Below are 13,158 nucleotides of genomic sequence, written 5' to 3' on the forward strand. Positions count from 1 at the left end.
GGAGTGAACACGGAGCGCGGGGCGGCCGAGTTCCGGCTCCCGGAACCGTCCCGGAACCGCCCTGGCTCAGGGCTGCGGAGCCTGCGGAGGCTGCTTCTTGGACCCTGCTACTATCAGAGCAAACACCAAGCACCAAGAAGCCGAATTCCGGCTCCCGGAACTGAGCCCGCGGGGACTGCTTCTTGGAGCCTACACTTATAGGAGCTTACACCGAGCACGGAGCGGCTGAGTTCCGGCTCCCGGAACCGTCCCGGAACCGCCCTGGCTCAGGGCTGCGGAGCCCGCGGAGGCTGCTTCTTGGACCCTGCTACTATCAGAGCATACACCAAGCACCAAGAAGCCGAATTCCGGCTCCCGGAACTGAGCCCGCGGGGGCTGCTTCTTGGAGCTTACACTTATAGGAGCTTACACCGAGCACGGAGCGGCCGAGTTCCGGCTCCCGGAACTTCCCTGGACCGGGGCTAGGAGCCCGCGGAAACTGTGTCTCGGTCCGGGTCCTGCTGAGGGCTGGTCAGGACCCACCCGTTGCTTGGGTTGCCCGGCAAGGGGAACGAAATGCTGCCATTCGCATAGGATACCAACATGGCAGAGATCTGATGTCAGCAGAAAGCGGTGGAGGAGAGATCTTCATCAATACCAGCGGTGACATAAGCAGTTGGTCTCCTGGTAAGGGGGGGTGAGGCTCAGTCACCCGAGTCTCCTCAATTTGTCCTCGAGCCAGAGGGAAGGAGCCGGGCCGCCGCCAGCCCCCGGAGCAGGCCCAGCGGCTCGCCAGCGTGGTGACTGCGTGACCCCAATTGGAGAGGGGGCGGAGCTGAGCCGCCACCCACACCCGCCAGGTGGGCAGACCCACGACCCAGTAGTACATGGGCGTGGTAGGAGGGGCAGGGCAGAGCCGCCGTTCGCGCTTGCAAGGTAAACAGACCTGTGACAGCCTGGCGGGTCAGGCCCAGTGGCCTGCCAGTGGGGTACACACGTCACCCCAACTCGAGTAGGGGCAGAGCAGATCCTTCTCCCACGCCCGGATCAGGCCCTGCCGGTGTGGTGGTCACGTGACCCCAATTGGAGTGGGGGCGGAGCGGAACCGCCACCCGTGCCCGCAGGGTGAGCAGACCAGTGATCAACCTGCAGATCAGGCCCAGGGGTCCGCAGGCGTGGTAGGAGGGGCAGGGCAGATCCGCCTCCCGCGCCTTCAAGGTAGGCAGACCTACAAAAGACCGGCGGATCAGGCCCAGGAGCCTGCCGGCGTGGTACAAACACCACCCTAATTGGAGTAGTGACAGAGCAGAGTCGCCTCCATTGCCAGGAACAGACCCAGCGTCCTGCAGGCGGGGTAGTCACGACACCCCAATTGGAGTAGGGGCAGAGCAGAGCCTCCACCCGTGCCCGAAAGGTGGGCAGATCTGCGACCGACCAGCGGGACAGGCCCAGTGGCCTGCTGGTACGACAGACACGTCACCCCATTTGGAGTAGGGGCAGAGTAGAGCTGCCGCCCGCGCCTGCAGGGTAGGCAAACCTGCAACCGACCGGCGGATCAGGCCCGGTGGCCTGCCGGCGTGGTACACTCATCACCCCAATTGGAGTAGGGGCAGAACAGAGCCGCCACCAGCTCCCAGAACAGGCCCAGTGACCTGCTGGCGTGGTAGCCACGACACCCAAATTGGAATAAGGAGAGAGCAGAGCCGCCGCCCGCACCTGCAGGAAAGATACGCAAGCAGTATGAAAAGACAAGGAAAGAAAGGACCACAAGCAATGCAGGTCAACGCAACTTTAGAAGAGGTAACAGCTGCAGCAGATGGAATGTCAGATAAAGAATTCAGGATATACATGCTTCAGATGATCTGGAGTATCAAGGAAGACATTAAACAGCAAAATCAGACAATGAAAGATCACTTCGACAACGAATTACGCAAACAAATCCAGGAAGCAAAGGATCAACTATACAGGGAGATAGAGGTTATAAAAAACAAGCAATCAGAAATCCTAGAAATGCAGGAAGCAATAAACCAACTTAAAAACTCAATGGAGAATACTACCAGCAGAGTAGAACACTTAGAAGATAGAACATCAGACAATGAAGACAAAGTATTTCAACTGGAAAAGAACATAGACAGCTCAGCAAGACTGTTAAGAAACCATGAGCAGAACATCCAAGAAATATGGGATAACATTAAGAGACCAAACTTAAGAGTCATTGGGATACAGGAAGGTACAGAGCTCCAAACCAAAGGAATGAGCAGTCTATTCAATGAAATAATACAAGAAAACTTCCCAGACTTGAAGAATGAGACAGAATCCCAAATCCTAGAAGCCTACAGGACGCCGAATGTGCAAAATCATAAGAGATCCACACCTAGACACATTATAATGAAGATGCCTAACATACAGAATAAGGAGAGAATTTTAAAAGCTACAAGAGAAAGGAAGCAGATTACATTTAGGGGCAAGCCAATCAGGATAACAGCTGATCTTTCAACACAGACTCTGAAAGCTAGAAGATCCTGGAATAACATATTTCAAACACTGAAAGAAAATGGGTTCCAACCAAGAATTGTGTATCCAGCGAAATTAAGCTTCAGGATGGAGAATGAAATTAAAACCTTCCACGATAAACAAAAGTTTAAAGAATTTGCAGCTAGAAAACCATCTCTTCAAAACATCCTCGCCAAAGTATTACAGGAAGAGGAAATGGAAAATAACAATGAAAACCAACAGTGGGAGGTAGGACAGTAAATGGGGGGGAAATAATCAAAGAGGAAAACAAACAATGTTTAGTAACAGAAATAAACAAATATGGCTGGAAGAACAACCCATATCTCAATAATAACCCTAAATGTTAATGGCTTAAACTCACCAATTAAGAGACACAGGCTAGTAGAATGGATCACAAAACAAGACCCAACAATATGCTGCCTACAGGAGACGCATTTGATAGGAAAAGACATACATAGGCTGAAGGTGAAAGGTTGGGAAAAATCATATCACTCATATGGACTTCGGAAACAAGCAGGCGTGTCCATACTCATATCAAATAAAATAGATTTCAAGCCAAAGTTAATCAAAAGAGATAAAGAGGGACACTACATACTGCTTAAGGGAACCATACACCAACAAGACATAACAATCATAAATATTTATGCCCCAAACAATGGTGCAGCTATGTTCATCAAACAAACTCTTCTCAAGTTCAAGAGTCTAATAGACCACCACACCATAATCATGGGAGACTTCAACACACCTCTCTCGACACTGGACAGATCTTCCAAACAAAAGTTGAATAAGGAAACTATAGAACTCAATAACACTATTAATAACCTAGACCTAATTGACATATATAGAGTATACCACCCAACATCAAGGAGTTACACTTTTTTCTCAGCAGCACATGGATCCTTCTCAAAAATAGATCATATATTATGTCACAGGGCAACTCTTAGACAATATAAAGGAGTAGAGATAATACCATGCATCTTATCTGATCATAATGGAATGAAACTGAAAATCAACGATAAAAGAAGGAAGGAAAAAGCATACATCAACTGGAGAATGAACAATAGGTTACTGAATGATCAATGGGTTATAGAAGACATCAAGGAGGAAATTAAAAAATTCTTAGAGATAAATGAAAACACAGACACAACATATCGGAATCTATGGGACACATTGAAAGCAGTTCTAAGAGGAAAATTCATTGCTTGGAGTTCATTCCTTAAAAAAAGAAAAAACCAACAAATAAATGATCTCATATTTCATCTCAAAATCCTTGAAAAAGAAGAGCAAAACAACAGCAAAAGAAGTAGAAGGCAAGAAATAATTAAAATCAGAGCTGAAATTAATGAAATCGAAACAAAAGAAACAATTGAAAAAATTGACAAAACTAAAAGTTGGTTCTTTGAAAAAATAAACAAAATCGACAGACCCTTAGCCATGCTAGCGAAGAGAAGAAGAGAGAGAACTCAAATTATTAGCATACAGGATGAAAAAGGCAATATCACAACAGACACTTCAGAAATACAGAAGATAATCAAAAACTATTTTGAATCCTTATACTCCAATAAATTAGAAGATAGTGAAGGCATAGATAAATTTCTTAAGTCATATGATCTGCCCAGATTGAGTCAGGAGGATATAGAAAACCTAAACAGACCAATATCAATTGAGGAAATAGAAGAAACCATCAAAAGACTACCAACTAAGAAAAGCCCAGGTCCGGATGGGTATACAGCAGAATTTTACAAAACCTTTAAAGAAGAACTAATACCAATACTTTTCAAGCTACTTCAGGAAATAGAAAAGGAGGGAGAACTTCCAAATTCATTCTATGAGGCCAACATCACCCTGATACCTAAACCAGACAAAGACACTTCAAAGAAAGAAAACTACAGACCAATATCTCTAATGAACCTAGATGCAAAAATCCTCAATAAAATTCTGGCGAATCGGATACAAAAACATATCAAAAAAATTGTGCACCATGATCAAGTAGGATTCATCCCTGGGATGCAAGGCTGGTTCAATATGCGGAAATCAATAAATGTTATTCACCACATCAATAGACTTAAAAATAAGAACCATATGATCATCTCGATAGATGCGGAAAAAGCATTCGACAAAGTACAGCATCCCTTTATGTTCAAAACTCTAGAAAAACTAGGGATAACAGGAACATACCTCAATATTGTAAAAGCAATCTATGCCAAGCCTCAGGCTAGCATCATTCTGAATGGAGAAAAACTGAAGGCATTCCCTCTAAAATCTGGAACAAGACAGGGATGCCCTCTCTCTCCACTTCTCTTCAACATAGTTCTCGAAACACTGGCCAGAGCAATTAGACAGACGAAAGAAATTAAAGGCATAAAAATAGGAAAAGAAGAAATTAAATTATCACTATTTGCAGATGATATGATTCTATATCTAGCAGACCCAAAAGGCTCTACAAAGAAACTATTAGAGCTAATAAATGAATTCAGCAAAGTGGCAGGATTTAAAATCAACACGCATAAATCAAAGGCATTCCTGTATATCAGCGACAAATCCTCTGAAATGGAAATGAGGACAACCACTCCATTCAAAATATCTTCAAAAAAAATAAAATACTTGGGAATCAACCTAACAAAAGAGGTGAAAGACTTATACAATGAAAACTACAGAACCCTAAAGAGAGAAATAGAAGAAGATCTTAGAAGATGGAAAAATATACCCTGTTCATGGATAGGCAGAACTAACATCATCAAAATGGCGATATTACCAAAAGTTCTCTATAGGTTTAATGCAATGCCAATCAAAATCCCAATGGCATTTCTTGTAGAAATAGAGAAAGCAATCATGAAATTCATATGGAAAAATAAAAGACCCAGAATAGCAAAAACAATGCTAAGCAAGAACTGTGAATCAGGCGGTATAGCGATACCAGACTTCAAACTATACTACAGAGCAATAGTAACAAAAACAGCATGGTACTGGTACCAAAACAGGCGGGTGGACCAATGGTACAGAATAGAGGACACAGAAACCAATCCACAAAACTACAACTATCTTATATTTGATAAAGGGGCTAAAAGCATGCAATGGAGGAAGGATAGCATCTTCAACAAATGGTGCTGGGAAAACTGGAAATCCATATGCAACAAAATGAAACTGAATCCCTTTCTCTCGCCATGCACAAAAGTGAATTCAAAATGGATCAAGGAGCTTGATATCAAATCAGAGACGCGCCGTCTGATAGAAGAAAAAGTTGGCTACGATCTACATTCGGTGGGGTCGGGCTCCAAATTCCTCAATAGGACACCCATAGCACAAAAGTTAATAACTAGAATCAACAAATGGGACTTACTCAAACTAAAAAGTTTTTTCTCAGCAAAAGAAACAATAAGAGAGGTAAATAGGGAGCCTACATCCTGGGAACAAATCTTTACTCCTCACACTTCAGATAGAGCCCTAATATCCAGAGTATACAAAGAACTCAAAAAATTAGACAATAAGAGAACAAACAACCCAATCAACAAATGGGCCAAGGACCTGAACAGACACTTCTCGGAGGAGGACATACAGTCAATCAACAAGTACATGAAAAAATGCTCAACATCTCTAGCTGTCAGAGAAATGCAAATCAAAACCACCCTAAGATACCATCTCACTCCAGTAAGATTGGCAGCCATTAGGAAGTCAAACAACAACAAGTGCTGGCGAGGATGTGGGGAAAAGGGTACACTTGTACATTGCTGGTGGGACTGCAGATTGGTGCAGCCAATTTGGAAAGCAGTATGGAGATTTCTTGGAAAGCTGGGAATGGAGCCACCATTTGACCCAGCTATTCCCCTTCTTGGTCTATTCCCTAAAGACCTAAAAAGAGCATGCTACAGGGACACTGCTACATCGATGTTCATAGCAGCACAGTTCACAATAGCAAGACTGTGGAACCAACCTAGATGCCCTTCAATAGACGAATGGATAAAAAAATGTGGCATTTATACACAATGGAGTATTACTCTGCATTAAAAAATGACAAAATCATAGAATTTACAGGGAAATGGATGGCATTAGAGCAGATTATGCTAAGTGAAGCTAGCCAATCCCTAAAAAACAAATGCCAAATGTCTTCTTTGATATAAGGAAAGTAACTAAGAACAGAGTAGGGACGAAGAACAGGAGAAGAAGATTAACATTTAACAGGGATGAGAGGTGGGAGGGAAAGGGAGAGAGAAGGGAAATTGCACGATAATGGAAGGAGACCCTCAGGGTTATACAGTGGAGGGGGTAGAGAGAGAGGAGGGGAGCGGAGGGGAGAGGTAGGGAGGGGGGAGGGTGGATGATGGGAAAGGCAGCGGAGCACAACAGACACTAGTATGGCAATTTGTAAATCAATGGATGTGTAACTGATGTGAATCTGCAATCTGTGTATGGGGTGAAGGTGGGAGTTCATAACCCACTTGAATCAAAGTGTGGAATATGATATGTGAAGAAATTTGTAATGTTTTGAACAACCCACAATAAAAAATTAAAAAAAAAAAAAGAAACAAGAAAAAAAAAAATCTTTAAACACTCTTTTAAAATAGAATAATATTCAATCTTAGAAATTAAAAAAGTCAAACATGTTTTGGTAGGCAGAATCCTAAATATATCTCAAGAACATTAAACTAGGTACTGCTGTGAAAGAACACTGAGGCTGTACTCAGGCTATGGACATCAAAGTCAGTATAAGACTATCCTGTGTTATCTAAGTGGACCAATCTAAATACTTGAAGTTCTTAAAAGCGGGGAGGTTTCTTCAACTGGAGTCAGAAAGATGCAACAGAATAGAGAAGCAGGTAAGACAAGGAAGATGGGGAAGTCAGAGAGATGTGAAGCATAAGAAGGAATCAATTTGTTATTGCTAGCTTTAAAGATGGAGGAAGGAGGCTATATGCCAAAGAACAAAAATGTTCTCTTAAAAAAGGAGAAAAGCACCAAACAGCAGAAAGGAAATGAGGACCTCAGCCCTACAACTCTACTGGGATGAACCTGAATGAGTTTGGGAGTGGGTTCTTCCCAGTGTCTCCCAATAAGAGTTCCAATGGCCAACTCAGATTAAAGAAATGTAAATGTTGCAAATAAAGAAAAATAATAAATGGGTGTTGTTTTAAGTTAACTTTGTGCCAGCAGTATAAAATGAAAATGTGAAATCTTTATGTCCATTCTTCCTCTTAGACCAGACTTCACAAAATAGACTAAGTAATGGAAGCAAGGTGCATCAGATGAGATGATACCATGGATAAGAGAGGAAGAGGATCATAAAACTAGGAAAACTACATAGCCAAAAAGAACTTTTTGATGAAGACCATTAAAGGTTTCTCCTTCCTATAGCTATGCAGCAAATTACATGAGCATATTTCTTTATACTTCTGATTCCTCAATCCATAGAACATAATATCCTGCTCATATAGTGTTTAAAAAGTCAAGATTAAACCAGAATTATAGAAGTTAGAATATCTGGATCTGATAACACTATTTTTAAAAATTAGTCGCCGTAAAATGTGGTAGATTTTCCCAATACATACTCTTTGTAGGATTATATTATATGATAGGTTTAGGTTTTGAGAATTCCCCTAACTTAAATCTTCAAAGCAAAACTACTTTCATAATCACATCTTTATAAGTTACTCTTTTAAAGTTTATACATTATAAAAAGATTATTGAAACTTAAGAATCTTTCTATATGAATTATGCTTAAGAAATTATATTTGAAATTAAATCCCTAAACTCTGATTTAAAAGATCAGGGCTTATCATTCTCTAGCAATGTGAATTTTTTACAAATTAAGCATATAATAAAAACTACAATTTTACATAAAAACTTTATTAATAAAATTACTTACCCAAATACAAAATCAGTCAACCATACAACAGCATATATAATTTTGCTATGAAATAGTGTGCTTTTAGGAGAGTATTAAACTTTCAAAGCATGTGAATAATTGAATATTGTGGGGTTTTCAATTAAGGCTGTTAAGCCTTAAATGTCATTTGACCTGGAAATGAAATAGTACCATTAATGGAAGTATTCCAAAGAGTGGGTAGAAGGTCAAATAACAAAACAGTATGAAAGGCCATGTGCAATGTGGCACAAAGACCACATTTTTAAAGATTAAGCAGGTGGAAAAAAGATAAACTCTTAAGAACCTCTCTGAAAAATTGTCTCATTTTATTTAAAATTGCATTCCAGTTATAGGAACAGATGAACAATATATAGATAAGCAAAAATATGCCAGATAGTGATAAGTGCTATGTAGAGAATTTAAAACAGGGTGATGTATTAGAACTGATTAGATGGCCCATTAGACTTATCTAAAAATGTAATATTTTAAGTGAACACCTAAATAATACAGAGGAGACTTCCACAAAAGTAAAAGAGGATACATATAGAGAGCAAATTGGTAGAACAAAGGTTCTAGGCAGTTTGCCCACTAAAGCATAGTGAACATGAGGGGTATAAGATGAGGCCAGGGAAACAGATAGGGCCCAGACTGTGTGGGATTTATAATCTTGGATGAGGAGTCTGGATATTATTGTGTTTGAGAAGACTTTGATGATTTTATGCAAGGAAGATTTGGCTTTAGTTTCAAAAGGATGACACATCCTTCTGGACAAAAGGAATTAAACATGAAGCAAAAATTGACGTAGGAAGAACCAATTAGGAAGGTAGTCCTTGATTTAACAAACATTTATGGGGCCTATATGCTTCAGAAGCTGTTTAAGGTACTGGGGACACAACCATAAAACAAAGTTTGTGTTGTTAAGGGGCATATGTTCTAGTTGGGGAACAGGCAATTAATAAACAAATAAATAATAAAATTCCAGATGATAATATAGTTACAGAGGTAAATAAAAAGGGTAAAGGAAGCTATATAGAATTGAGGAGGTCAGTATACTATTTTATAGAAACTATTGAGAGAAATCATCACTGAAAAAATAATGTTTGGGCAGAGAGGGAAGGGATGATGACACTGGGGTTTAAAGATCCCTTAGATGATAAATAAAGGACCTGATATTCCTGAAACACACTTGGAGTACTAGAATAACAGGAAATAAGTTATGAGGTGACAGGGAAAAGAGATTGGAAGGGAAAGAGAGGAACAAAAGAGATAAGATCTCTTAAGATATTGTAAGAAAAGTAAGTAAGAGAAATGCCATCAGTAAAGTTTGAGCAGAGGAGTGATATCATCTAATTTATATTTCCAAAGATACTCTAGGAACTGTTAAGAACAAAGAGAAGTAAGGAAGGTCAAAAGCCTGAATGGCAGTGATTTGTTCATAAGAACAATCTGGTAGATTGTAGTGGAGGTGTAAGAAGTTAGTGGATTCTGTATATATTCTGAAGACAGAGACAACAAATTAAAATATTGTAAAGTAACTAAGGTGAGAGGTGATGATAGCTTATTTAGGTTGGCAGTAATGAAGTGAAGTAAATGAACAGAAATGGTTGTAGAGCTGAAACAAAAACATTGCAAATAGATTGGGTGTAGAAAGTAAGGAAAAGCAAATAAAGAATTATTTGGAGTTTTAATTTGAGCAAATGAGTGGATGCTAATGAGTACTGGTCACACTAAATTTATGAAGTTTATTAGGCATTCATATAAAAACAGAATAAGCATTTGGATACACAAGACTAGAATTCCAGGGTTAGACATGAGATTACAGGGTCAGTACTTCAGAGATGATATTAAAAGCCAGGGGATGAGTTATTTCATCTTGAGAAAAAAAATGTATAAATAATGAAAGATGGAAACCTAGCGCAAAAATGCAATAAGAGAATAAGCAAACCAACACTTAGAAGACACATAGAGGGCACACAGTGAAGAAAGAGAGAGGAACAGCCTAAAAGGATTGAGGAATAGAATAAGAAACATAGTAATCAAGGGAAGAAAAAGTATTTAGGGAAGAGAGAAATGGAACTTACTTGAGAAAGCAAAACAAAAGCACCGAAGTCACCACTGGATATACCAAAATAAAAACCGCACACCTTAATAAGAAGACTCTCGTAGAATTTAGGGGGTTAGAAGTCCCAAAGAATAAGTTGAAGATAGAGTTGAGGAAATAGATTACTGTGGTCTCTGACTACTGACACATTTTTAAGATGTTTCCCTAGTGGCTAGGGAAGATACAGGATCACAAGAGGAATATTTTAAGAGAGATGATACTAAAATGTTTGCATGCCAATGAATGATCCATTAAAGAAGGTGATTCATGATGTAACAGACAGGGATAATGGCAGGAATGGAATAAATGGGTTGACCTTTGGTACAACAATATTCTTAACCAGTATCTTTTTTCAACTACTTCATTCTACCAATCAAAAATTACATATCTCTAACTCTTAAAGTAGTTTAAAATGAACTTTACAAATTAATGACTCAAATGTAGCAAACTGTTTAAAATAAAAATTTGTTAAAATAGGCTTGATATAACCTGATTATAATGTACATCTATTGTTTTGTACCAGCACCTCTTTCTCCTACTTCTGGACCTCCTTTCCTACCCATGGTTTCTTTTGAAGAAACTATAGTTCCACATATTTCTGGTGGTATAACTGTAGTGTGGAGCCAAGTGAGGTGCTGCACACCTGTAATACCATCAGCATGGGAGGCTGAAGCAGGGGGATCGTAAGTTCAAAGCCTGCCCCAGCAAAAGCAAGGCGCTAAGCAACTCAGTGAGACCCTGGCTCTAAATAAAACATAAAATAGGGCTGGGGATGTGGCTCAGTGGTGTAGTGCACCTGAGTTCAATCCCTGGTACACAAAAATAAACAAACAAACAAACAACTATAATGTGGACATGTTTTCCAACTGAACAAATCAGACCTAGTATTTTTGATGGTGAAATTGAGAGAGAAAATGTTTTATTTTTTTTTTCTTGCACTTAAACTACAAGTCTCAAACAGAATAGTCTACTGATTTTATTTGAGTCCATGAAGTCAACTGGCCCAGAGGCCAGCCTCCTATTTCATCCTTTCTGAATACTGGTTACATAATCCAATAAATTCCCCTTCTTCACTTAAGTGAGTTTGATATGGGTATATCATCATTCAAAATCAAAAGTTTGGTAGATAAAAATTCCGCCACACATAAGTAAAAATTATCTGCTAGATAAGCATTTTACCAAAGATAAATAAACACAGACATTTCTTCTCCATAACATACATAAAGGAAAACAGAATATTTCCAGACTTACTTCAATATACCCATCACCAACTAATCAGTAGACCAATTTGAAAGGAAACACAAAATATCTGTGTGTACATGCATTTTAATTTTGGTGAGGCAGAAGACAGGGATCACATGAAAAACTGGGTTGGTCAATGTTATGGGTTAAGTTGAGTCCCCCAAAAAAGACATTTTAATAAATTCTAACCCCAGTACTACAGAAGATGACCTTATTGAGATATAAAGACATTACCAACAAAGTTTATTAACTACATTTGAGTAGAGTGGGTCCCAAGCCAATATGATTGGTTTCCTTTATAAGCATGGATAGAATACAGAGTATAGTATCTTTATGTATTAACAAGACAATGATTATTCAATATCTCAAAGGTTTTACACAAAAGGGCCTATTTTTTTCAATTTCATGAAAGTCTTATTTATATGAGAAATACTAATTTAAAGAAAATATGCATATGATATGAATCTTACTTGAGTATAATACATGTAAATTATAATAATTAAGAAATGTTCTACATAAAATTTAATAAACTTATGCATATATATGTCAAGAATGGCAAATAAATCATTGCTTTGAACTCTGTAGCCTTGAACAGTAAGACACCACTTCTGGGACTCTTTTGGTCTAAAAGTCTGAAACATACACTCATTGACAGGTAATTGCTGTTGATGGGGCATATTCCAGGCCTGCCCATGAAATTTAGATGTTGTACAGCTTAAAATTCAAATGCCTACTGCCCTGGGGTGGAAGAAATATGGTCATGCTCAAAAGCTTTGAGGCGCCAGCTGTCCAGAGCTAGGTAAGATATCATGCAAGTAGATAAGCTCCAATTAGCCTATTCCTCCTCAACTTCACTTTTGTTTACCTTGAAGAAGTTTTTCTCATGATAAATCCTTTTGTTGTTTTTTTGCCTATAAAATAAAGTATGTGCTGGGTTTGTGGCTCAGTGGTAGAGCGCTTGTCTGGCATGTATGAGGCACTGGTTCAAGCTTCAGCACCATATAAAATATAAATAAATACAATAAAGTTTTTTAAAAATAAATAAATAAAATAAAGCATGTGGAGTCTTGCTCTTAATTAGAGGTCTGACGTATCCTGCTGACCAAACCACCATATCCTGCTTTTAACCTGTTTTCAAGCCCTTTGTCTTTCTTTTATTTTTATCATAACTTTTAATTTTCTCATTCCGACTGACAGCCTGCATTCAGTAAACTTCATTCACTGTGCAAGATACAGCGAAATATGTATACATATATATATAAATTAATAGAAATAATGATTTCTGGGGAAAGTTGCCAGAAAACTATTTTAACTATGACAAGTTTTTCATTTGCAACATAATTCTAAGACCTCATTTAGTAATAGTAAACATCCATTATTCTAGAATGACTCTGTACTTCAAGTAAAATCCTTTCATTCTCTTTCATTAACACAGTTTTTCCAAATTTTTCTTGAGAAAGTA

The 13,158-nt window shown here is 39.1% G+C and overlaps 1 protein-coding gene across 5 annotated transcripts in view; it reads right to left on the reverse strand.

Moving 5' to 3' along the window:
- Dync2h1 (dynein cytoplasmic 2 heavy chain 1) overlaps nucleotides 1–13,158 on the reverse strand; it is a 381,051-nt gene that overhangs the window by 177,643 nt on the left and 190,250 nt on the right. The window lies entirely within an intron of this gene.

Source organism: Marmota monax, unplaced genomic scaffold (genome assembly GCF_021218885.2).
Source record: "Marmota monax isolate L192 unplaced genomic scaffold, Marmota_monax_Labrador192_F-V1.1 WCK01_AAM20220418_F8-fsc00045, whole genome shotgun sequence".
In the NCBI taxonomy this organism is placed as follows: domain Eukaryota; kingdom Metazoa; phylum Chordata; class Mammalia; order Rodentia; family Sciuridae; genus Marmota; species Marmota monax.